This window comes from Cynocephalus volans, chromosome 12 (genome assembly GCF_027409185.1).
Source record: "Cynocephalus volans isolate mCynVol1 chromosome 12, mCynVol1.pri, whole genome shotgun sequence".
Lineage (NCBI taxonomy): Eukaryota > Metazoa > Chordata > Mammalia > Dermoptera > Cynocephalidae > Cynocephalus > Cynocephalus volans.
The window spans coordinates 17232765-17259168 of record NC_084471.1 but is presented as its reverse complement, the minus strand read 5'-3'; the positions used below and the strand labels follow the sequence as shown (position 1 = coordinate 17259168).

The following is a 26404-nucleotide window of genomic DNA, read 5'->3' as shown; positions in this document are numbered from 1 at the left end:
GATACCCTCTCCCCAGTGCCTCCATGGATGAGGCCACGAAACACTGAGCCACCCCTGCTGGCCCACTCTACGCCAGACACAGAGATAGGCACTGGTAGCTTGGTGGATGCCTTGAAACTGTCCTCAGGGGCCTGTCTCGTTCACCTCCTTCTCCCCTGCAGAACTTCACAGTGCTCTGCCCCAAATAATAAAAATAATCCAGTGATAATACTAGCTGATATATACATGTAGGGTCAGCAGTCTATCGGGCACTTCAGACTCATCTCAGTTGGTCTCCCCCACAACCCCAAGGTGTAGGCACTGCTGTTGTCCCCATTTTACAGATGAGGAAACTGAGGCCTGGAAACATTAAGTTATTTGCCCAAGGTCACATGCTAGGCAGTGAGGGGTTAGATTCAATCTCAAAGAATCTGAACCCAGAGCCTCCTCACGTTGCTGCACTCGACACTGTCATAAATTCATGCATTCATTCATGATTGAATGATTGACTGATTCAACAAATGTTTACTGAGTGCCAGCTACTATTGTAGACACTAGGGACTCAACAGTGAACAGAACAGACAGACATCCCTGCTCTCGTGGACTTTACAATCTACAGAGGTAGACTATAAGCAAAATTAAAAATTAAAATACACAGGAGGTTAGATGGGAAAAAATGAAGCAGGGACGGAGCAAGGGGGTGCTGGGGATGCAGATTTAAGAAGGCTGATCAGAGATGGCCTCAAAGATGAGGGATTTTGAGCAGAGCCCTGGAACAAGAGAGGAAGCAGCCACGTGCCTTTCTGGCGGGAGAATATTCTGGGCAGAGGAAGTAACATGTACAACCCCAAGGTGGGTGCTGGCAAAGAGCCAGCTGTCGAACTGTAGCGAATTAGCCTTTTATTAAACAACCTGGACGGTTGCCTGCACCTTCCTCAGAGGGAGACCAGGGCGTGCTGGCTGGTGGCACAGCCCTGTGTGAGGTGGTGTTGAAGCACCCTCCAGAGCGCCCCCTGCAGGCTGGCTGAGCGCATCCCTCCTGCCTCTGCCAGCCGCTGACTTTAAAGCTGCCCTGCGGTAAGAAAAGGAATTAACAGAGAAGCCTGCAGCAGGATTCTGGGGAGAGCTTATCTGAGGGAACAGGAAAGGGGAATCAACAACCTCCAGCTTCTCTTGATTTTTTCTTTTTAAGGGAAAACAAGTCAGCTCCGTGCGCCCTGCCAGAGTCTGCTTACTCAGTGTTCTGAGGGTGGCTTTTTTCTCATGAGGCAGTTTCCCCCCAAACTCCCAACAGGTTTCCAAGCCATCTGTTTTCTGTTGCAAACTCACCAGTGTTCTTCCCCTGGGAAGAAAATGTGAAGAGAGAAAGAGCCTTGGACTTGCAGAAAGAAGGCCTGAGTTCTAAGCCCAGCTCCTACTTGGCAGCTGTGTGACCTTAGGCAAGTGGCCTAACCTCTCTGAGCTGTTTGCTCATCGGAAGATGAGGAAGCCCACTCTCCCCCATGGCTACTGTGAGATTATACTGAGACACTGGCTGGAAGAATGGTTTGAAAACTCTAGTCCTCCTTCAGAGGGGGCACAGGGTGGCTTCTGTTACTGACACGACATCTCCCTTTTCCATCCTACATCAGGGAACTGGGGGCAGTGTGAGGCACTCAGAGAGGGTCCCAATGGGGGGAAGATATTAAATAATTTTCTAACATCCTTGCCCCTGTACTGGGTCAAATAGTGTCCCCCCAAATTCATGTCCCCCTAGAACTTTGGGATATGATCTTATTTGTAAATAGGGACTTTGCAAATGTAATTAGTTAAGATGAGGTTATACTGGATTAGGATGGGCCCTAAATCCAATATGACTGATGTTGTTATGAGAAGAAAAGAGGACACACAGAGACACAGACACAAATGGAAGAAGGCCATGTGAAGATAGAGGCAGAGATTGGAGTGATATAGCTATAAGCCAAGGAACACCAAGGTTGCTGGCAGCCACCAGAAGCTAGGATTGCTGGGAGCTACCAGAAGCTAGGTGAGCGGCATGGGACAGATTCTGTCTCAGAGCCTCCAGCAGTAACCAACCCTGCTGACACTTTGACTTCAAACTTCTGGCCTCAGACTGTGAGAGAATAAATAAATTGTTTTAAGCCACCCAGTTGGTGGGAATTTGTTCCAGTAGCCCCAGGAAACTAATAGACCCCCCACCACTTGTTTTTTACATCCTTGTCTCTTGTGGTTTCTCAATAATCATCTTCCTGCTTGAAACTTCTGTTGCAGATTTGTCCTGAAAACACAAGACAATGTCGAGGGTGTGGAAGTTGGAGAGGTGGAAGGCAGGAATGAGCCTAGGGTCAGAAACCCAAACCTCAGAGATTCGTGTTAGCTCTGAAGCCTCCAGAGAAAGAAGATAAGCCAGGCCTGGAGCTGGGGATCTTGAGTGTAGCACTCTCAGCATAATCAAGTGTTCCCCCAGCATGATTCCAGAGACAGCCAGAATTCAAATGCGCTAATGAATAAATGAGGAGGGAGCCAGGGTTTCTCTGGAGAGTTCCATCTGACTTTGCATCAAGGGTTGGGGCAAAGAAGAGGGCGGCCCAGGAGAAAGCAGTCTGAATGGCGAGAGGAGTCTGAGCCCTTCCTGATGGGTTGTTTCCCTCTGGGGTACCTGGAGAGAATTTTGAGACTTAAATCAGCCTCAGCTTGGAAATCCCTTCAGTAGAGGACAGGGTGGGGCTTTGCAGACCCTGGGAATTGTCATTATTTTGCACCTTTCTATTTTCAAAAAATATTAAAGTCTTATTTTCATTAATGCCTTTAAAAAGGGATAAAATTTTAATATTAGTTTAATATTTAATTTAAAAAACTATCTCGGGGGCATTTTTCAGCTCTCCTGTATTTTCTCTTGTACTCAGAACAGTTTCTGAGATCTGAGCAATCCTCTAAGCAAGCATTTTTGGGGAAGTAAGGATTTGAAAGTCAGTCACAAAGTAGATTTGTGGAAGCCTTCTGTGGGCTGCACTCTGCTGGACTTCATGGGAAGTTTGGAATGGTGTTGGTGATGGTAAGTGATGGTGATGATGGTGATGATGATGGTAGTGATGGTGATGATGGGAGTGATGGTGATGATGGTGGTGATGATGATGGTAGTGATGGTGATGATGGTAGTGATGGTGGTGATGATGGTAGTGATAGTGATGATGGTAGTGATGATGATGGTAGTGATGGTGATGATGATGGTAGTGATGGTGATGATGGTGATGATGATGGTAGTGATGGTGATGATGGTAGTGATGGTGATGATGGTAGTGATGATGATGATGGTAGTGATGGTGATGATGATGGGAGTGATGGTGATGGTGGTGATGATGATGGTAGTGATGGTGATGATGGTAGTGATGGTGATGATGGTAGTGATGGTGATGATGATGGGAGTGATGGTGATGATGGTGATGATGATGGTAGTGATGGTGATGATGGGAATGATGGTGATGATGATGGGAGTGATGGTGATGATGGTGATGATGATGGTGATGGTGATGATGATGGTGATGATGGTGATGATGATGGGAGTGATGATGATGGTAGTGATGGTGATGATGGTAGTGATGGTGATGATGGTAGTGATGATGATGATGGTAGTGATGGTGGTGATGATGGGAGTGATGACGATGGTAGTGATGGTGATGATGGGAGTGATGGTGGTGATGATGGGAGTGATGATGATGGTAGTGATGGTGATGATGGGAGTGATGGTGATGATGGTAGTGATGATGATGATGGTAGTGATGGTGACGATGGGAGTGATGGTGATGATGGTAGTGATGGTGATGATGGGAGTGATGGTGATGATGGGAGTGATGATGATGATGGTAGTGATGATGATGATGGTAGTGATAGTGATGATGGTAGTGATGGTGATGGTGATGATGATGGTAGTGATGGTGGTGATGAAGATGGTGGTGGTGATGATGGTGGTGATGATAGTAGTGATGGTGGTGGTGATGATGATGGTGATAGTAATCTAATGAACACTGACAAGGTATGTAGCCACCCTGCCTAGCACTTTATATACATTGTCTCATTCATCCTTATAATCTCCTTGTGAGGTAGATTCTATGATTGTTCCCCTTTTATACATGCGATAACTGAGGCACAGAGGGGTTAAGTAGTGACCAGAGGCATACAGCCAATAAGCAACAGAGCTGAGCCTTGATCTAAGATAGATTACAAAGCCAATAAACTCAGTATGATCAAGTGCTGGCAGTAATGATAACAACAGCAGTAACCAACACCATTTGTTTATTTTCTCCTTTGCATGAGACATGTGCTGGGTGCTTCATAAACATTCTCATTTAATTACCTGAACAACCGCACAAGGGCTTCTACCCTCAGTCTTCAGGTAAAGAACTTCCTCTAATGCTGTGTAGAGAGGCCTCAACCAGCCTCTCTCTCAGTTTTTGCTTGTAGAGAACACCATTTCTGCTTGGGATCAGAAAAGATGGGGATTCTGGTCCCTATGCTGCTACCAACTCTCTGTGGGACTGTGGGCAAGTCTCCCCCATCTCTGAGCCTCTGTCATTACATCCAAAAACAAGGGGCAATAGAGATGCTCTCCAAGGCCCGTCTTGGTCAGCCCAGGGAGGAGGGGAAGGCACAGTCCAGAGGGGCTGCTGGAGACAGTCAGGGGCAGGTACGCCCTTGCGTGTATCTGGTCTTGCCTGGGGCCCACAGCCTTCCAAATCAGGCTAGCTCTAAGTCTGGTCAGATGCAGATTAGCTACAGGGTGGAGGGTGAGGGGGGTTGTGAGCCATGAAACATGTGAGGGGTGTGTGTGTGTTTATGGAGTGGTCAGAGTGGTCCACTGTGATTTGGTGGTGGCATTTGAGCAAAGACTTGAAAACAGTGAGGGACTGAGCTATTGGGTTATCTGGGGGAAGAGCATTCCAGGCAGATGAAAGCAGGTGCTAAGACCCTGAGGTCTGGGTGGGCAGTGGGCTTACCTGAATGAGGAGCAGCAAGGAGATGGGTATGTGGAGAGCAGGGGTTCTCTATCAGAGCCCTTCCATCCCCTCTCTTTTGTACCCAGGGGATGTGGGGCAATGTCTGGAAACAGTTTTGGGTGACATAGCTGGGGAAGGGGGTGATGCTACTGGTGACTAGTGGGTGTTCTGCCTGAGTTGGATATGCTATGACTACTAATGAGGCCAGGGGTGCTGCTAAGCAGCCTGCAGTGCACAGGACAGCCTCCCTCCTTGCACACACATGCACAACAGAGAATTATCTGGGATCCCAAATGTCAATCATGCTTAGGTTGAGAAACCCTGGTGTGGAGCGTGTAGGTGGGGAGAGTGTTACAAGAGGTTAGAGAAAGGTTAGACTGTGTAGGGCCTTGGGAGCCATGGCAAGGACTGCCGTAGCATTTGGCACTGTGCAATAATAATTACTATTATCACTAGTATAGTATGTCCAATGCAGGTGAAACATGCTGTGTGCCATACAGTGCTCTGAGGACATGAGGCATATTAACTCGTTTATACCTCACAACCACCCACTGAGGTAGCACCATTTTTATCTAAGGCAAAGGGTTGAAATGACTTTCCCACGGTCACAGGTTTAGGTGGTGTTACCAGGCAGACCAGCTCCAGAGTGCAAGCCCATGGCCACAAGGCTCCACTCTCTGTGTTAGGATCATCTTTTTACATCTCTGCTCCTCCCCCAAACTGTGAGCCCCCTAATGTCTTTATATCCCCAGCACCCTGCACAGGGCTTGACACGTAGCTGAGACTTAACAATGGTTTATTGGATGCAGGTGGGTATCTTAAATTTAAAATCAAATGCAATCCAGTCATTCTGAGAAGTATGCTTTGTGGGAGAAGAGGGTGTTGCAGGATGGATCTCCCTGGCAATGCTCTGTCCTCATTTGTATACCAGGGAGGAAAAAGCCACCACCAGGGCCTTTGTCCTGCAGTCAAACTTTCTGCTTGTGTCCCTTCATCATAAGGCTGTTCTGTTGTCTCAAGCTCAGGCTTCATGGGCCTGTCTTATCTCTTTCTTTCTACCTTTACATATTCCCAGGTGCTGGAGACTGAGGACACTGAGCTGAGCACAACAGGCCAGTGCAGGGAGGACAGGCAGGTAAATGAATGTAATAAGCCAGACTGTTTTCATCATTTTAGCTGCTGCCTTCAGAATCCCCCAGGGAGGATGCTGCCTGCTTTGGAGAAAAGTCTTGATGAGCTGCTTATGGTAGAAGGTGGGAGTCTGAGGCCTGGGGTGGGGTGGGGTGGGGTGGGGGGTTTCAGGAGTGTCAGAAGAGGCCCAAGGAAGGGAAGAGCAGGCCAGTTTCCTCTGGAAGGAGGAAGCAGGAGTTGGGTTTGCCTAGGAGCATGGAGCAGAGGCTAGAGGAGGCAGAGTAGAGGTGAGGGGAAGTAGAAGGGCAAGAGAGAAGGTGGGAGGCTTGGAACTCTGTAGCTGGAGGACCAGGATGTTGTCCTGCTGGGGTCAATTAAGAACAAGTCCCCACCACCAGTGTGAGGTGGGTGTGTTCCTCTGTTCCACCCACCCCAACCGCAAGTGTCCAGCAAAGGCTGCTCTTTTCACGTCTGCTTTGTGAAGGGGGTTCTTGGTGGGCATCAAGGGGGGTGCTGGTTATTGCATGAAAGCAGCATCTTGGAGGAAGGGGAGCCTGAAGGGCACAGTGACCACAGATGAGACCCACTCCTGGGGGACTGCAGACTTCTGCAGGGTGTGGAACTGGGGATTGATGCCAGGCTGTCCAGATCCCAAAAGAGCAGTTAGGGCTCTTGGCATCTGGCTAAAGCTTAGTGCAAAGTGTTCCTGGAGAGTTCGAGGAGGAGCTGTGCAGCCCTGAGCAGGGCCAGAGGACACAACAATTCATTCTGGGCTGATCAGGATCAGTATATTCTTCACCGAGGAAGGGGCATTCGAGTGGCCTTTGAAGGATGAATAGGAGTTGGTGGACGGTGAGAGAAGTTGGGTGCATTCAAGGCAGTAGGAATAGAATTTGCAAAAGCCAGGAGGAACAAAAGACCTGGTGTGCTGCTAAGCTACGTGGTTGGCTCCTAGGGTAGGAATAGGAGTGTGCAAAAAGCAGTAGGTATGGAGGGCATGCTGGGAGCTGGACCCTCAGTCCTTTGCATCTGGGAAGGTAGTGCTTTAGAAGTTCCCACGTGTATGGAAGGAAGGCCGAGCAATGCTCAGGGGCCAAGCACCAGTTCTGGGGTCAGTCTGCTGGGTGTGAAGCCTGGTTCTGACCAGCTTCCAGCCTCTGTGTTTCACTCTCTACTTCTCAGAACAGGGCATCACGCTCCTTCATAGGCAAATCCAAAACCCAGAAAGCTCGGAAACCAGAGGTTTTTGACTTTTTTCTTTCATAAGCTTGGCACAGATTCATTTGGCAGCTAAAGCTGGCCAAAGGATACAAGGCTCTTTATTGTCTTATTATTCCTGGTGAAGTTATACCTACAAGTATAGCCGAAGCATTAGGGGACTTGATTTGGGGGCATCGTCCTGGGCCCTCTGCGAGTGTTATGCAATATACAGCGTATCCCTATACCATCTTTCTGCTAGTCAAAAATTTCTTAATTCTGAAACACATCTGGCCCCAAGAGCTTTGGAAAAGGGATTGTGTATCTGTGGTGTCTATCTCGTGGGGTTGTTGAAAGGATAAAAACCAGTGTTTGCAAGTGAAGCGCTTAGAACAGTGCCAGACAGCACGTGGTAAACACTCAATACACGGGAGCTGTCCACGCTGTTAGTTTAATGAGCTCTCAAACTCTAAAATCTTTTGGTGCCAGAGCCAGTGCAGTGCTTGCTGTCTGCAGTGTTGGAGTGTTGGCCAGGTGGGGTGGGGAGCCATTTGCACAGGTGGCCAGCACAGACGCATGAAAGCAGGCCTTTGTATTTTGTCCTTGCTGAGTGTGCCGTTCCGAAGACTAGCAGTCACACCCACCTCTGGCCAGTGCTCCTGCTGGGCATCCTCTGCCCACAGCATGCCCAGCCTGGCCTGGCAGGTTACAGACAGCCTACAAGCTCCTAGCAGCCCAGGCCATCTTGTCACCCTCTTGTCCTCAATGCCATCCTGGGCACTTGATAATTGTTCACCTAAGTGTATCTTGCCTATTGACTCTAAGCAGAAGCTACCTCGAGATCTGCTTAGGCAATGCCTGGATGCTGTGTTACTCCCCAGCCCCAACACACACACGCACACAGATACATGCACATGCATGCACACACAAACACATGTCACAACCCAACTATACTCATAGCCTGGCCCACTCAGGGCTCCAGAGAAAGGGACTTTAGAGAAAGGCCCAGGAGAAAACACTCAGTTTGACCTCAAAGGTTCCCCCCCCCCCCTCTGTTTATGAGGAGCTGTTCCCTCACACAATTCCCTCTTCTGGAGCTGCCTGGCTGCCTGCTGCCCACTAGTAACAAAGCAGAGGCTTGGCTGGCTTCAGGGGGCTCCAGATGTGGCCACCAACTGATCCCTCCAGATGTGATTGTCCCAAAGAGACAGGAAGAGGCTCCCACCTCCCCATGGGCAGAAAGAAGCAAAAGAGGGCACCTACAGAGATCCCTCGTTATTGCCTTGACTTGAAAGATTCTTGGGCTTTGCTACAGCTCATCCTTGCTTTTCACAACTGGGAGATGCCAAGTTTATCCTTTGCCCCCTAATTTTAATGCACGACCCTTCCTACAGAAGCTGAGGTCAACTGAATTAAGAGTGAAATGTGCCCTCAGAAGGCAGGACAGCAGGGAACTAGTGTCATATCAATCAAGCAAAGAAGGGGAAAATCTGAAGACCACGTGCTCCCTGGTGGGAGTGCAGGGGAGCTGGAGCCAGCCCATGTGGGGTGTTTCTTTTTCATTTCTGGGGGCCTGGCATGAGGAAGGTGCTCCTTTCCCTCTTATGCTGGCCAGTCAGTGACCTTGTGAGTATGTAGAGTTTAAAGGGGCTCTGGCTCCTGGCAGGGGACCACCAAGCCTTGGGAAATTGCACGTAGCCAGAGTCCTAAGCATGAGCAACATGCTGCTGGGAGCTGCAGACTGTGGACGGGAGCCTTTGAGGGTGATCTTGGAAACAAACAAAGCTACTTCAAAGGTCCACTGTGAATGAGGCTGGGCGGGAGGGAACGACTTATAGAGATGAGCTGCTTCTGGGCTGAGGTTGCGAGCTGAGAGGCTTTTTATACTGAGTGGAAGGGAAGGGAGCTCTCATTTCTTAATATACTAAGGTTATCCAACAAGTATTTCTTGAGCACCTACTATGTGTAGGCAAGGGGGATATAAAGATGAAAGAGATAGTCAAGGGCCCTGCTTTGTAGCGCTTTCATTTTGGTGGGGACAATAATAAGTAAGTAAACAAACACATAAGTACTATAACATCAATATCTCCTTGATGGCAGGTGAAGTCTGGGTTGAAGAATGTGGCTTACCTGTGGGGCATCAGCGGGCTTCCTGACACCAGACCCCAGCACAAGACATCATGACTCACTGTCCCCCAGCCACAGGCAGCTCTGGACAGCCCCAGGCCTCCCCTGCAGGCACAGAGTCTGAAGGGACCCTGGAAGCAGAATGTGTGTTTCCTGTAGGCAGCCGGCTCCTAAAAACAGAAAAGAAAGACTGCATGGGGCATGCTCAGCTTCCTCCCCATCCTCGCTTGGCTCACTCCCCAACAGAAGCGTGAATGCAGCACCAGGCAGCCTGGGGTCCAGTCCTGGCTTTGCCCTTTGCTAGGTGTGTGACCTTGGACAAGCTCCTCAACCTTTCTGAGACTTGATTTTTCCCTTCCCTAAAATGGAACAGCACTGGCACTCATTTGATGGGATTCCTGTGAGGAATAAGTGAGGTGACACCTGTCAGTCACTCAGGACAGTGCCTGGTGCTTGCCGGGGTGGAGAGGGCGAGGCAAGACCCTGGCCTGTTCTCAGGGAAGCCCTTCACCCCAGCAAGCAGTAGCCACCTCATAGGGTGGCTGTGAAGATTCACCTGGTTGGTATGAGAACAGTACCTGGCACATAGGAGCACTTATTAGGTATTAATAGGTTGAACCATATGAAGAAGTTGCCAATATTAATTTTTTTTGACCCATAAAAATGGCTACTTTATATGGTAGTTATTATCATCGTTATTTCTTAACAAGGTAGTTAGGGTAAGTTCTCAATAAATGTTTGGTTCCTTCCTCCCAAAGACTCTGGTTGGGATAAGCCAGCCTGGGGTTCCAGGGAAAGCTAAGAGCCCGCCCTCCCTGTCCCCACTCCCACCCAGTGTCCTTTGCCCTGAGGGCCACGCCACCCCTAGTGCTGTGGTGCCCGAGCAGCAGCAGATGTGATAAGTGCAGTCACAGGAACCAGCATGGACATGGCCCTTCGCAGGCCTGGATGCTCCCAATTTCTCACAGGGAGCAGAGCAGGCTGCCATCTGTGGGGTCACCCCTGGGCCTCGTCACTTATCACAACTGCTAATTAAAGACAAGATTAACCGACCCTGGCCTGATGGCACCTCTTCCAGCACCTGGCTCTGGCTGGCAGGGCTTCAGCAGGGAGGGGCCGCCCTTGCTGCTTGGGATGATGGCCAGAGAGCGAGAAACCCACCCAGAATGGAGACTCGGGGGAGAAAGCGCCAAGCCATCTGGAAAGCTGGGACCAGCCCAACGCCTCACTAGCCAGCTGGGTGAAATGAGATGTTGGTCTAATTGAGGGGTGACAGAAGGTGGGGGATGTGGACGTCTTATTTCCAGCAGTATCCCCAACACCTTGAAACAGTTGTCACTGTCAGAGCTGTCAGAGAGAACAGATGTGGAGTGCTGGGCATGCCAGGCACAAGGGGACGTTTAATAAATACCAAATTGTTGAACAGCTTGATGGATGGGGCTATAAAGACATAGCTTATTGTTTTCAGTGTAAATTACAATGATAGCAAACACCTGTATGGTGCTTCGAGTCAGGTGTTATTCTAAGTGCTCGTATATGTTCACTCAGTGGATTCTCATAGGGACTCTGTGAAAGATGTTATCATCCCATTTTACAGATGAGGAAACTGAGACACAGAGAAGTAACCATCACAAAGTCACACAACTAGGAAGTGTTAGGGATAAGAGGAGGATCACAAGATTTGGGAACTTCTAAGGGAGTATCTGGGTGAAACTAATCTTCCAGAAAAGAAGTCTGTTTTTCTTCTCCTTGGAATTTTAGGATTAAGTACAGAAGCCAGGGCTTCCGTTGCAGGTCAAGGGGAGAAAAATGGGAGAGAAGAGGAGAGGAAGTAGTTGTAAGTAAAAGTAATAACTAATAGGCATTGAGCCCTTACATGTGCCAAGTTCTGTACCCAGCCCTTTCCTGTTTCATCGTATTTAATCCTTAGAGTAGCAGTACTTTGAGGGTGGTTGCAGTTCTGTCCTCAGTGTGCAGCTTTTACAAAGGAGACACGTTGCAAAACGGCCCTGGAGTGACCGGGAAGGAGACATAGCAGCAGAATTTCCCTCCACAACCCACCAGGTCAGGCTTTAGGATGGAGCACTGGGGCTTCCTGGGCTCATTCATTCTGATGGCTACAGCAAGGTGAGCTCTCCGTGCCTCAGTTTCCTCCTCTCCGAAATGGGAATAAGAATTCTCTGTCCCAGAGCTGTTGTGAGGGTCAGTGACACGGTGGGTGCTAACTCCTCCCCAGTGTCTAGAGATCTAAAGTGTAGGTTCTGTGGCCCTGAAGCTTTCTATACAACTGCAAATTGACCCCAGACCATGAGGCTTCCAGACCTCCCTCCTGGACCTGGTTAGAAACCCCATCCCCTGGGGTAGGTAGGGCAGGCATAATCTCCCCACTTTTCAGATGCACAAACTGAGACCCAAGGGGTGACTAGACCCCAGGGCTCCCAACCCAGTGTAGTTCCTCGGGCTCCTTGATACACCTTGAACCTAAAGAAAAAAATAGCTGGCCATTATCAGGAAGGATATTGCGGACCAAAGAGAAAACAGTGAGGGATCTTTAACATGTCTGTATGACAGCCCAGAACATGATCTCTCTACCCACCCCCATCATTTCTATGGCAGTGACCAATGCAGACTGGAGAAGGTCCAGAGCAAGGCAGTTACAGTGATGAAGAGCTCCAAGTGGCTGCCGTGCACGTGGACAGATAAACCTTAAAGGCCTCTTCAGTCTAGGGGGATAAAGGCCTATAAAATGATGAAGGGAGAGGGCAGATAGAACAAACACAGGACAAGAGACACCCTGGCCTTCCCAGAAGCCAGGACAAGTCAGAGCCAGTCAGCTGTAGAGTGAGGCTCAAAAACATGGCCTTGGAGCCAGACTCCCTTGGTTTGAGACCCTGCCAAGCTGTTTGCTAGGTGTGTGGCCTTGGGCAATTCACTTCGCCTCTCAGTTTATATCTGTAAAAGGGGCTAGGAGATAGAACTTCCCCCACAGGGATGCTCTGATGAGTAAATGAGGTACTACCTGAGAAGGGCTTAGAACAGCGCCTGGCACAAACGTAGCAAGGGGTGTGCGATTGTTAGCTGTTACTATTATCATTGCTGCACCAAGTGGAGACATCAGCTGTGCAGTTCAACTGATGTTAACCTGTCCTATTCTCAGGGTAAAAAACAGGGCCAGCTTTCATGGTGCAAAGATGAATGGTCACCAGAGGAGCTCACAGGCTGATGAGAACAAGACATAATGACAGATTTGAGGATTGAGGGTCCCATAGGGTTTAGCTGACTCCAGGGGAGTTCGGTGGGGTTATTAGAGGAAATTGGAGATATCTGGGGTGTAACTTTGGCATTTTGAGGTACCTTAGCACCATCGTCAGAAGCAGTCCCCACCGAACAACAGAGACCATCCCATTCTAATGCCCTCACTCTGTAGAGGAAGGATGACACTGAGGCCCCAGAGACCCAGGGAACAGGTAAGGTCACAGCAAGCCAGTAGCCAAATGAGGACGGAGAGGTCCACATGGCAACTTTTGGGACCCTTTGTACCTTTCTGCTCTTTTTATTCCTGAACCTCTCTGGGGTAAGATTTGCTTTTAATTGCATGTAATATGCATAGAGAGTGCATATGCCAAAAGTGTACAACTGGTGCCTTTTTACCACCTAATGCACCTCTGTAACCTGCCCCCAGATCAAGAATCAGAGCATGGCCCACCCCCAGGTCTTTTCAGTCACTGCCCCTCCCCATAGGTAATGCTATCCTGACTCCTACAGCACAGATCAGTTTCATCTGTTTTTGCATTTCCCAGAAATGGACTCACAGTATGTATTCTTTTGTGTCTGGCTTCTTTTGCTCAACATTATCTTCGTTGGATTCAACCGTGTTGTGTGTGTGGTTGTATTTTATTGCATTAAGTGAAGAAACCACACTTTGGTTTATCCATTCTACTGTGGACGGGGATTAGGTTGTTTCAGGTTTGGGGCTGCTGTGCACGGCAGTGCTGTGAACACTCTAGAACACATTTTTGGTGACTGTGTGCACTCCTGTTGGGTATATACCTGGGAGTGGAATGACTGAGTCCAGCGTCGGCCCACATTTATCCAGCACAGATTCTGAGCCAAACCCTGTGCAGGGCTCCCAGCCGTCCACTGCCACTGAGAGCCACCTCGGCTCACTGTTTCTCTAATGAGGATGTGACCCCAAGTCAGACCCCTGGGACGGAGCAGCGTGGAAGATGTATAACAAGATATCAACACATTTAAGAGAGTGCTGCTCCGAACAGCAGGCTCTTTCCAAATGATTAAAAGGTGTGAGAAGCAGGGATGCTTGAGCAAAGACGAAGAAATCAGAACCTGTGCTCTTCAGAAAGGGCTCAGCCCTGGGGAAAAGAGGCTGGACCTGTAGTTGGACCAGGGATGTTGGGAAGACGAGTAGTTGGCCCCAGAGGGGAAGCAGGGCGTTGGAGAGAAATCCGGAAAGGTTAGAGATTAGGATGCCCCTGATTCTGGAAGGACAAGTAACATACATTGAAGAACCATCACTTGTTACCACCTTTTACAACCTTTAGTGCAGTTCTTGGTGCCCAGCCCCCCAGGTCAGTGATGTCCCCTGGAGGTGAGTTTAACACTGACATCTGGTCTACCCGTCCCCCTGAATCAAATTCTCCAGGGCTGGGGCTGGAGGAGCAGTGTAGTACGGGCCCCAGTAGGGATTCTGACACCCAGCCAGGTCTAGTAACTACTGTTTTAAGGGACCAGTCCCTTCAGCCCACCCTAGGCCTCATCAAAAAGGGGCTCAGCTCTCCTGAGTCTGCTCCCTGCATTTCCTCCCGGCTTCTCCAGCTCTCCAGCACTGAGTGTGCCCTTCATTCGCAGGCTGATTTTTTCCCATGCACTCTATCTGGCTGCAGCATTAACTCGACTCACCAGTGAACTTTCATTCCAGCTCAGCTTCCTCAGCTGCTTTTAAATAACACTACTTCACTTTGACTTCCCTCTGGTACCTTTTAAAGGACAGTATCTCCCAGGGCCCAAAGTCAGGAGAAGTCTCTGTGTACTAATGGGTTCAAGATGGAAGTCTGACTTGACCTTGACTTTTTCGTGCTTAGTTTCCTCACTTATAGGGTGAGAATAATAAGGCCTAGAGCATCAAGTTGTCATAGTTATCAAAGCATACAATGGGCATAAGATGCTGAGCAGAGCTCAGCTGACCAGTTAGGTACTCAGAGCAGACAGGGACAGAACCCAAGGAAGCATTTCCATTGCCCAGGGCCTGTTGTGCCAGCTCCTGCCTGGTGGCCCCATCTCTAGTCTTATGCCCTCTGTCTTTCTTTACACAGCTCACAGAACGATCCCTATAGAATTAAGTCAACCCAGACCCTTTAGGCACTAGAGCCCCTCAGAAGCAAGGGAGCTAGGGCAAATCCATAGCTTCTCTGTGCCAATCCCTGTGATAGGAACTTTACATGGCTTACTTCATTTCCTCTTTACAGCAAACCTATGCAGATGCTATGGTTATCTTCATTTTCAGAAGGAGGAAACTGAGGCACAAAGAGATCAGTGGTAAAGCTGGGTCCTACACCCACGGCTTCTGACACCAAAGTCCAGGTTCTTTCCTTTGGGCCCATTTGTCCTCTGGCCTTCCCCTGGGTGCTCCTGACCACTGTGGGTGAATTTCTGACAACAGAGCATGTCACACCAGCTGAAGGTTGCAAAATGCTATGTGACAGGACCGCCTAGCCTGGCCATAGAACATCTTCACATCTCCCCTGGCCCTCAGAGCCCGTTGTGTTGGCATCTGAGATGTTGGTTCTTGGTGAGTGGGGATTAAAGGGATGGGTCGCATTTCCACAGGATGGAGCAAGATGCAAACATTCCTGCAGCAGATGGGCCCTGATTTGCTTATTTTGCAGCATCAAAGCACCACTGCGGTCAGTAGCTGGGAAGCAAAAGAAGGGGCCCTGAGGGGCTAGAGGTAGGGCAGAGGGGGCTGGCTGGCTGGGCCCTCCTGCTGTCAAGTATCTGTCCCCACCCCCACCCCCAACTGGGCCGTGAACTTCCAGAAGGCAGGGAATATGTGTGTGTGAGGGAATGCATGAAGTATGTGTGCATACTGTGCTTGGGCTGTCCAGCCCATTGCCTGCCCCTCCTGGGGGACAGTGAGATGTCATGTTTGATCTGGGAGCTGGCAAGCTGAGGATCCACCACCTCACCCCCTCCTTCTAAATTGTGATCGGAGACTTTAGTTTCCTGAAAAATCATGGACTCTAAAGTTGCCAAAGCTGTAGGTGAGCACCTTGGAAATCATCGAATCATCTGATCCCTCATCTTCACCTTCAAGTATCAGGAGACCTGGGTTCAGTCCCAGCTTCTCCTTTGCCTGGAGGTGAAACCTAGACATGTCAGACAAAATGAAGATCCTTATGGTTCTACTTTGTAAGACTCTTGTAAGAATTAAATAAGATACTGTGTGAAAAAGCACTTAACACCATGCCTGGCTCACGGTAACTACTCAAACAATAGTTCTGGTTCAGTTTCACTGGAGAAAAATGACAACATCATTTACTCATTCGTTTATTCACTCATCACTTGTTCACTCTTTCGTTCGGCAGATATTTATTAAGCACAACTTGAGTGTCAGGTGTATTCTATAGCATAATACTGTCACTGGACCTATGTGACACCTGATCCTGCAGGGAGGGGGAGCAGGAGAAGAGTGGAGGTGATCGGGGGCAGGCTTCCTGGAGGAGGTGGTGCCTGAGCTACATTCTAGAGTCTCTCTAAAAATTAGTGGACTGTAGGGAGCCAGGATTGCAGGCAAGTGTCTGTCCCCACCCCCACCCCCAACTGGGCCGTGAACTTCCAGAAGGCAGGGAATATGTGTGTGTGAGGGAATGCATGAAGTATGTGTGCGTGGATTTGCTTGTGTGCCAACCTGCTTACTTGTGCCTGCATAAACACACATGCACACTCCTTATTCATTTCATGTCTATATGCTTGTGCCTAATAGGGTGTTCATGCAGTAGGTGCTCAATAAATATTTGTAAACTCGAGTAATGAAGAGCAGCTCCGTTTTCTAGTTGGGGGTCCAGCTTTTGGAGGAAATCACAGGACTTCCAAATCCGTAGGCACGACAGTGCTCTGTGCTGGCTTCTCAGAGATGTTTAAGTAGGGTCTGTGCCCTTTGAATATACTAGACCTTTCTACTTAAAAATGTAGGCACTGGTGCTCATGCCTTGAAAGATTGCAGAAGGCCACTTCCATCTCTCACCTCGGACCAAAGTAAGGTCAACAGGGTCTGTGGCCTTTCTCTGGCTCTTGCCTTTAGCATGTGTCCGAGATACAGAGTTCAATGGTTATGTCAAGAGACATCACTGTGAGAAACAAGGGGACAAAAAGCTGACTACCTCTTAATACTGTAAAAATGGCAACGAAAGCTATCTTTTCTCAAGGTAGGAGTGTCATGTGTGTTAGCAGGCATCAGTTGAGATGAGAATATTAATATATCGATGTTGATGGGCATTTGGAAAGAAGATGCTAGAATGTTGTCAAGATACTCTTTGTGTGTACTTTAGTGTGAATGCTTCAGATATGTCATCCCAGATATGGGTACACCTGGAATTCTTTAGAATTTCAGGCTCAAAACTTATTTTATCGTATTGTATTCTATTTTATTCTATCCCATTGCATTCCATTTTATGCACCACCATGTTTCAAAAAGGATTAAAAGTTGCTTACAAGGTTATATAAAATATGGCAAGATAAACTAAATATGAACTCAATGACAGAGATAAAAGAAAAACAAGGGTGACAGCACAAAAAGAAGCCAGAAATGAGATGAATTTAAAAATGGATGCTATAGCATTCTGTATATGTGCTTGCTCTTGTGAGCTAGGAACTGGGCTCTGAGCTTCCAGGAGGGCATTATGAAAAGAGAAACCTGGTCAGTTCACTGTCCCAGGGGTCCTCAAACAAACTTGTTGATACTGTGGGTGATACTGAGTCCTGAAGGGACCTTGAGCCTTCTGTGGAGAGGACCCAAGGTGGTGAAGAACAGTCGCCCTAGAAAATTCTCTCCAGAAAACCCCACATTGCATTGAATAGCACTGTTCACTGCGGTAACCCTAGTGCAGGCCTTCCTCAAAGCGCAGTTCAGAGTGACATGTCATGGCCCAGATGCCCAACTCTGCCACTTCTACAATTAAGTTACGCTGCTTGGTTTAGCACAGGAATTCTTGTCCCAGGGCTGAAACCATACGCAGTTATTTAAAACCCGGTGTTTAATTATGTCATACATTTCACTTAAGGAGACATGATTTGTTTCATTTCAGAAGCTCTGACTGTTGGATAGAGAGGGTTGGAAGGTATATAGCCAGGAGCCCATCAAAGCAGGCCAGATGGCCAGGCCCATGAAGGCAGGGACCCCAGGGGTCTAGTGTACTGCTGTGCTTTCCATGCCTAGTTTGGCATCCAGCACACAGTAGATGCTCACGATAGGTGTTTGTTGAATGAATGGGCTGGGATGTGGTTTGAATAGAAGTTTTATAAGCAAATGAACAACTGATGAAAGAAAAGAACTAATTAATCCAGGTGCACTAAGATAGTCATAGTGGACAACTGCTGAAGGTTTTTGCCTTTTCCATCATTTGAAGAGTTTGAATGAGGAGGCAGTGTCTTAAAGTCAGGAAGGACTGGATCTCAGGTGATCGTCCAATCTCACCCCCTCCCCCACATTTTAATATGTACCTAGTATATTTGGGGTAAAGGGGGCTTGGAACCCTCTCATCTCGCGTCTTGGAGAGAGGACCCTGGTCTCACCATCACCTAGAAGCCAGGAGTTGTTTCCTTGTCCTGAGTGAGAAGCATTCCCACCTTCTCAGCCTCTGACCCCTCAGAAGGGCCCTCAGGCCCAGCCAGCTTTGAGGTTTGGCCCAATGCACACTGAACCAGGAGCAACCCTTGAGCTCTCTGAACCTCCAGAATGGTGGCACTAACAAGGGAAACGGTTTGTTTGAGATTCTTCCCAGAGATGTTCTTTCTAACACTGTGCCTCCCGCTTCTTCTCCTTCCTTCCCACAAAGTATTTTACAATGCTTTGAGGATCAACGTGTTTTGAAAATTGCATGTACATTTACTTTGTGCAGGGAATGGTTGACACATCTGGGCTCCAGATGTTTTCCAGCCCTGCAGAGCAATAGCCAATCCCAGGTGATTGTGGACGGAGCTCAGACTAAACATGGGAGGGTGCAGACAGCCCCGCACAAAGGCACTTTTTATATAGGCACCCCATAAAGATTCCCCACGGCCTTGCCACTGTCTTCTGATCAAGGGTGCCCTCGAAGAGCTTCTTGGGGTCTCTATCCTAAGAGACATCACAGATACAGCCTTTTAAGCCACAAAAGTCTTCAGTACATTATAGAGGAGCTTGGGACTGAATCTTAGCTCAGCTGTGTGATCCCGGGCGAGTTATCCACCCTCTCTGTGTCTCAGTGTCCACATCTGTAAAAGAAAGCTAATGGTCTCCACTTTCTAGGACTGCTGTGACAAGTAGAGAGTTAATTCATATAAAATGCTCAGGACAGTGCCTGCCACATACTAAGCACTGGATATTTGCTGATCTTATTCCTAACTTCCTCCTTCTCCAGAGGTCACTGTGGAATTAGAAATCGGCCTGTGTCCTTTAATTGGTCATTATCATTTCACCTTAGCTCTGTGGGATCAGCTTTTTTCCTAATCTCTCCTCAGGGTCTAATAGTGCTGGCGATGACAGTCTGAAATTTACTGAGCACCTTCTCTGTGCCAGGCACTGTGGTAAGCACTGGACATACATAGCCTCCACGAGATCCCATAGCGTGGCTCAATTCCTGACCCACAGCTTAATGCATGCAATGATTCTTTGAAGTAGGCACTATTATTAGTTCTATTCTTCAGCTGAGGAGAAGAAGGCCTGGAGGCAAACGGAAAGCAAATGATATGCAGGATTTGATCCTGGATTGTCAACCTCAGATCCCATGTCCCCAACCATACACACAGGGAGGTCCTTTGGTAAGGAACTGCTGTGGGACTCAGACAGAGCATACGATGCCAGGCACTATGGGGATCTGAGGTAGGGACCACCAAAGGAGGTGGTCTTTGAGCCAGGCCTTAGAAAGGATGGATAGAAGGGAGGATGGGAAAGGCATTCCAGGTAGAGGGAATAGCATGAACAGAGATATAAAGGTAAAAACCCCCAGAGAACAGGTAAGCACAGAAGTAGTTATCTTTAACTAGAATATAGGCCGGTGGGAGACCAAAATAGCACCCGATTATGGAGAGCATTGAATGCCAAAAAAAAAGTTAAACTGTAGGAAATAGAGAGCCATAGAATGCTTTTGAGCAGAGGAGAACATGCCCACAGCTGTGCTCTGAGAAGATCAGCCTGGCAGAGGAATGTCGGGTGGAATGGGAGGTGGAGAGACTGGACGCTGGGAGATCACTGGATTTAGTGATGCTGAATTTCCTCGCAGCCCTAAACCAATGAGGTATTCCCTGTTTTCCAGAACTGAGACTTGGTGAAGTGAGATGACTCATCCAATGTCACACAGCTAGAAAGTAGTAGGGCCCAGACTCCAGCCAGGTCTTCTGACTCTAAATTCAGTATTCATTCTTCTGTATCAGGCAAAGATATAGCTGAACCTATTAGAAGGTCTGAAAGTGCTAAGCTCCTTGAACTCTGAAGCATCATGTCTCTAGTTCCATGGGGTCTGAGGACTCCTTGATATTGTAGACAGAACGGGGGGTGTGTAATTGTGTGTGTATGTGTCCTGCAAGCATGCACACAAACCATTGGGCTCCTGCCATCCAGTGCCAAGCTTCCAGAAGAGGCTGAGGGCTCATCAGCCTCCTATGGAGTGACAGGCCTATGTATGGTGAGCAGGGACCTGGAAGCCTTTTTGATTTCCATTAACCCTTAGTCTTGGATGTAGGATTCAGGCCTGACCTTGGAGGCCCTGCCCAGGGGCCCACTAGGCCTAGTTTCTTCTGGGAACCAAGTTGCATTTCCCCCTCATTAACTGCAATTCAGGACTTTGGCTGCTGGTTGTGGCCCTCTGCACAGACCCACAGCACAGAGCTGGAGGGACCTGGGAGGTCATCGAGTCCCCCTGCCTCCATATTTAGAGAAATTGAAGCCCAGGGAGGTTAAGCGACTGGCCTAAGTCTGTGGTTGTGTATTCATGAGGACTATTCGGCAAGTGGCAGAAAATTCTACTCCAGCTGGATTAAGCCAAGTGTCTTCTTCATTCAGTAACTGAAACATCTAGGGATCCAGCTTCAGACAAAACTGGATCCAGGGACTCTGTCGATGTCATTGGGTCCTGCCTCTGGCCACCTCTTACCTCTGCTTTTCCCTTTGGCATTCTGAGCTGTGTTGAAGCAAGATGATTGCTGGACTATCAGACTTTATCTTCACAGCTTCAGTTGAGGGGGAAATAAAGTGCCTCTCTCTTAGTGGTCCCTGAGAGTGCACCTTAGTGGCTCTGAACTAGGGAACATGTCCACTCCTGATCTAAGCCTTGTTGTTTAAGAGGAGAGATGCTTGGAATGACCAGCCCAGAGCAGACAGGAGAGTCCACAATGCCTGCACAGGGAGTGGAGAGCGATGGTCCTCCAGAGGAAATTTGGGGGTGTTTCTACCAGAAGGGGGAGTGGACACCAAGTGGGCCAAAATGACACATGGCTACCACCCATGGCCGGTGAGTGGCTGACCAGACCCTCAGCTCAGGTGTCCTAAGCTCTGGCCTGCCCTTTCTGCTCTGCCATGGGCCTCCTAAGGAGAGCTGCAGTCTCCAAAATTTCCAACCATGGTGTTGATACTTGGCCCCGGGGTAAGAGCTTGACTTTGATTTGGACAGTGACTCAGGCAGACAGAGGACGAGAAGGGTGCAGATCCAGGAGCCAGGAAATGACTTATTCATTTATTGCCTCCTTCCCTCCCTTCCTGCCTTTTGCTTTCTTTTTAATGAATATGAATCCTGTGCCTACTCTAGTCTGCCCGTGATCCCCTTCCTGCAGCATCTCTTCCTGGCTCCCTTCAGAGTTCACATTGATGCTTATTTTCATCCCATTTCATCCGTAGGAAATGTTGGCCCCTGCTCTTTCCTGGAGACTGGGGTCGTCAGACCCTCCTGCATTGCAGACATTCCCTGCCCACTCCCAGGCACCCTGCCGGGTGCCAGCCCCCACCCATTCTCCCTGCAGCCCCCTCTCCTTCCCCAGCAGGCCGCTCACAGCTGCCTGACTGGCACCAGCTAGAGGTGGAATGATCTTGATTGTTCTGACTCTCCAGTGCTTGCCCGAAGCTCCTTCCACACGTAGAGGAGACAGCATTGGTTAGATGGTCCAGGCTGTTGCCTTTTAATTCATCCAAACCATGGGTATCAGCTGTGCCTCTGCCTGGTAGAGGAATACCTGTAAGTCCTTTGGTGGGTGACCACTGAATGGCCACTCTGTGCCACACACTATCCTAGGTGCTAGAGACAGAGAAGGAAGCACAGGGACAAACACCCTTGCCTTCGTGGAGCTGACCGTGAACACACAATAAGTCAAGTATACAGTATGTCAGCTCCGAGAAGCTCAGTGGAGAAAAGCAAAGAAGTTGGGAGCCCGGGAGAGCCAGGGGCAGAAGGTGCAACTTCAAACAGGGGATTCAAAAGCCTCTGGGAAGGTGGCATTTGCCATCCAAGGGAGGTGAGGGAGTGAGCCGTGTGATGTCCGGGGAAATGGCTGCAGGCAGAGGGATGAGTCGGTGTAACAGCATGAGGGTGAGTTGAGGTGGGAGTTCAAAGAACAGCGAAGAGGCCAGGGTGCCCAGGGCTGAGAGAGCCTGGAGGGAGAGAGGATGTGAGCCCCGGGGATGAGTGGGTGCCCCACAGGCATTGTAAGGACTTCAGCCTTTGCCCCAGTGGGGTGGGGGCCACTGGAGGGTTTTGAGCAGAGGAGGGACCTGATATGACTTATTTTTTGACATAATCACTCTGGCTGCTGTGTTGAGAATGAACCCTGGTGAAGGTGGGGTAAGGACAGAGGCGGGGAGACCACCTACAAGGCTGCAGCAGGAGTCCTGGTCACAGACAAGGTGGCAGGACCGGGTGGTAGCTCTGGGGGTATTGAGAAGCAGTCAGGTTCTGGGCTTACTCTGAAGAAAGAAGCAACAGGATTTGCTGACAGGGTAGATGTGGAATGTAAGAGAACCAAGGAGTCAAGCCTGACTCCAGGGTTTTTGTCTCAGGCCAAAAACCTGAAGGATGAAGTGAAAGTTTACTGAGATGGAGAAGATGCTGGACGAGCAGGTTGGGGCAGGGCATAGGTCAGCAGGTCAGTGTGGGATCGTAATGTCTGAAATGCCCATTAGACGTTAAGTGACTATGTCCAGTAAGTGTCCACCAAGATGGAGAAGGCTGTAGGAGGAAAAAGACCTTCACACTTGTTCTCTCCTTTAGTGCATGTAAGAACCCTAGGCTGGTAGCTTATATTATACCCATTTTACAGATGAGGAAACTGAGGATCATAGGGATAAATAATGGGCCAAAGCTCACAAGATGAGCATGTGACAAAGCAGGACTCAAACCCTAGCCCCTCTGGCTCCAAATCTGTTTCCTCTTTCTCTCCATCACACTGTTTCCTCAGTTTTTCAAGATCTTGAAAAACTGGTGGGGAAATGGTTAACCAGTGAATGTTGCCATCGTAGTCCCTGGCTACGGGGGGAGAACCCCTGTCTGCGCCTCAAGATCCCCTAGTCCTTCCCTTGTTCCTGGCATGTCCTGGGCGGTCTGGGTTGTGGATGAACGTGGCACAGGTACCACTTAGTGTGGACACTCTTCAAGGCCTTCTTCTTCTGGTTCTTGGCCCTTTCCTTCTTGTGAGGGACACTCTCTTTGTGACTCTGGGTCTGTTTGTCTGCGTGTTTCTCCATATATGTTTTTATATGTTTAAGCAGTGAAAATAGCAGAGTGCTTGACCTTCTGAAATGAATAACCCAACCTTGCAAATAAATCAACCACGCTAACAGCCCAAGAGGGATTATTACCTGTAGGGCAATAAATGAGATCTTTGTTTTCTTACTTCTTTTTTTTCCCCCATATTCTCTTGACACACAACATAACTTTCTCTTTGGAAAGTAATGTTTCCAAAATGCACAAAACTATGGTCAAAATTATTTCAGTGAAAGAAACGATGTCTGTATGGTAATCTGAAGAAATGACTTTATGTATCTACTTTATTAAATGTTTCTCTGAGGCAGGCTGAGGTGGCAAGGATTTTACTGATTCCAAGTTCCTCCTAACAAAATACATGCACTGTGGAGGGCAGAGAGATCTGAGACTGAAGCAAGAAAACTCTTTGGGAGGGTTATACAGATAGCATAAACATAAGCAAGATTCTTGGATTCTCAGTAATGTGCCTGACATTGTTATTCGGTATCCATTATCTCATTAAATTCTCACAACCCATTTTACAGGTAGGAAACTGAGGCTCAGAGAGGAGCCCCAGGTCACTCAGCTAGTGAATGGCAAGAGCTGGAATTTGAACCTGGGCTCTCTGGCTCCAAAGCCCATTTTCTTTCTACTACTCCACACTTGTAAATCCCATCCAGACTTCATGGATGACATTTGAAAATTCTACCAAATTGTGGTGACAGGGGACACAGTGAGTGGCCCTGTGGCTGGCAATTGGAGATATTAATACACCAAGACCAGCCTTTCAATGTAGAAACCTGTGTGGGGTCCCACGAACAGGCTGGGGCATGAAGGGGGAATCTCAGCAGAGGTTACCAAGAGCCAACATCCTGCCTTCCTCAGCAAGGGGGCGTGTATGGAGGAGTGTCTGGAAGACGTGGCCTATATGCCATCCAAAGCCATCTCTTTCCTTTTTGAAACTCCATAACTCCCAGGAATGTGAATCAGGAACGGAGAACGTTGGGATGTCTTGTACTCTCTCTCCCTCCCTCCCCCCACCCCCCACATATATCACACGGGTAATCATCTGTGCATTAAAATTCCCTCTGGCTGGTTTTGCACATTTAAAAAGACATACTTATAACTGCTGTGGAAGAGCCAGGACTGAGGATCAGTTCTGCCAGAAGCACTATTAATCTTGAAGGGTGTGGCCAGACCTAGTACTGTGGTAAATCTGTATTTGTGTCCCCCTAACCCCCTAACTCAAAGGTTAGCAAATTACAGCCTGAGGGCCTATAGTTTGTAAATAAAGTTTTATTGAAACTCAGCCACACCCACTAAACAGCAGAAGTGAGTAGTTGCCTCAGGGATTATATGGCCACAAAGCTGAAAATATTTACTCTCTGAGCCTTTATAGAAAAAGTTGGCTAATCCCTGTTCTCTCTCTGTCTCTCTGTTCCTCTCTCTCTCTCTTTCACACACACACACACACACACACACACACACACACACACACACACGCACACACACACCTACACAAGTTCTATCTAGCAAACTCCTCTGCATCCTACAAGGCCTAACTAGAGTATTCCCTCTACTGAGAGACCTTCTGGAGCCATCTGAGCCCAAGATAAAGCAAACCACATCCTCCTCTGGCCCCTCAAGAGGCTTTGAATAGGAAATAATCACTGATATTTGTAGAACACCGTATGCCAGACACTGTTTTAAGCATGTCATACAGATTAGTTAATGTCACCTTCATAGTAACCTAAGCGGTAGGTTGCTTAGATAATACTTTTATTATCACCATTTTATCGATGAGGAGACCAAGGCACAGAGAGGTTAAGTAACTTCCTTGCAATCACACAGCTGGTAAGTAGGTGGGCTGAGGTTTGAACCCAGGTATTCTGGCTCTGGAGGCCAGTCCATTCACCCCTTTGCTGTAGGTGCTGTCATTATTCCCATTTTACAATGGGAAGCATGGACTACACCACGCAAATTCCACTGTGTTATAATAAGATGATTTGTGTCTGTCTCTTACCAGTTTTTCCTAGAGGGCAGAGTGCTACTCCTCACCCACACCCTGGTGCCTGGCACACAGCAGATGCTCGGTGGCTAAAGGCCAAGGTGGGGCCACTTTCTCGACCATGACCTCCTAGAGACCAGGGAGATCATCCCGTTTATCACCGGATCCCCAGTGTAGCTGGGCTCAGAAGCCCTCCTTTTTTGGCTCGCCTGTGCTCTTCCTTCTTGCTGAGTGTGCAGGCTTGGAGCTCTAGTTCTTTTGACTTGTCTTTCCTGCACGGTGTTGGCTACTGAGACAAGAGGCCTCTGCTTTCTGGACTCCCGTTAGGAAAAGGGCAGCCAAACCTCTGTGCCAGGGTCTGTTTACCTTGGCTGGGAAGGGTTCCTTCGGGAAGTAAAGGATGTTACCTGCTACATTCACTGGTGTTTAATGTGACTTGGCTGCCTTTTCAAAGACCTCCCTGTTGCACTTAAGGATAAGTAAGCATAAATTCTGCTAGCACCAGAAATATTTCAGCAAATGTAGTTTTACCACCTTTCATTCCAGTGGGGTTGATCTTTGAGGAAACCCATTTCTTGTCAAAGACCTCAACTCACAAAACCACAAATGGTCACTGCAAGACCTTCGGGGAGGAGTGGGGTCGGGGGGGGGGCAGTCATCTGGTCCTTTAGAAGGAAAGAACAATGAAAAAAATTACTAAAATGTAAATGGTATTTGATCAACACCAAATGAGTATTTGAGCAGCATCCAAGGGTGATGGGCATTCAGGGGAAAGGGGTCTATTCTCAGGATTGCTGGGTCAGGGCCACCAGGGTCAGAAAGACTTCTGGAGGAGATAAGATTAAAGCCAAGCTACCAAGTCAAGCCAAGCTACCAAGTCAAGCTACCAAGTCAAGGTACAACTGGGAGGCGGGTGGGAGATTCAGGGGACGGCGTGGTTAAGAGTTTGGGTTCTGGAGTCAGTCAAACCTGGGCTCACTTCTCAACCATTCCCATTGCTAGCTGTCTACCCTTTGGTGGCAACCTCA

General features: G+C 48.6%; 1 protein-coding gene across 1 annotated transcript in view; it reads left to right on the top strand.

Annotated features, from left to right (window-relative positions):
- ABTB3 (ankyrin repeat and BTB domain containing 3) overlaps nt 1–26404 on the top strand; it is a 301083-nt gene that overhangs the window by 130344 nt on the left and 144335 nt on the right. The window lies entirely within an intron of this gene.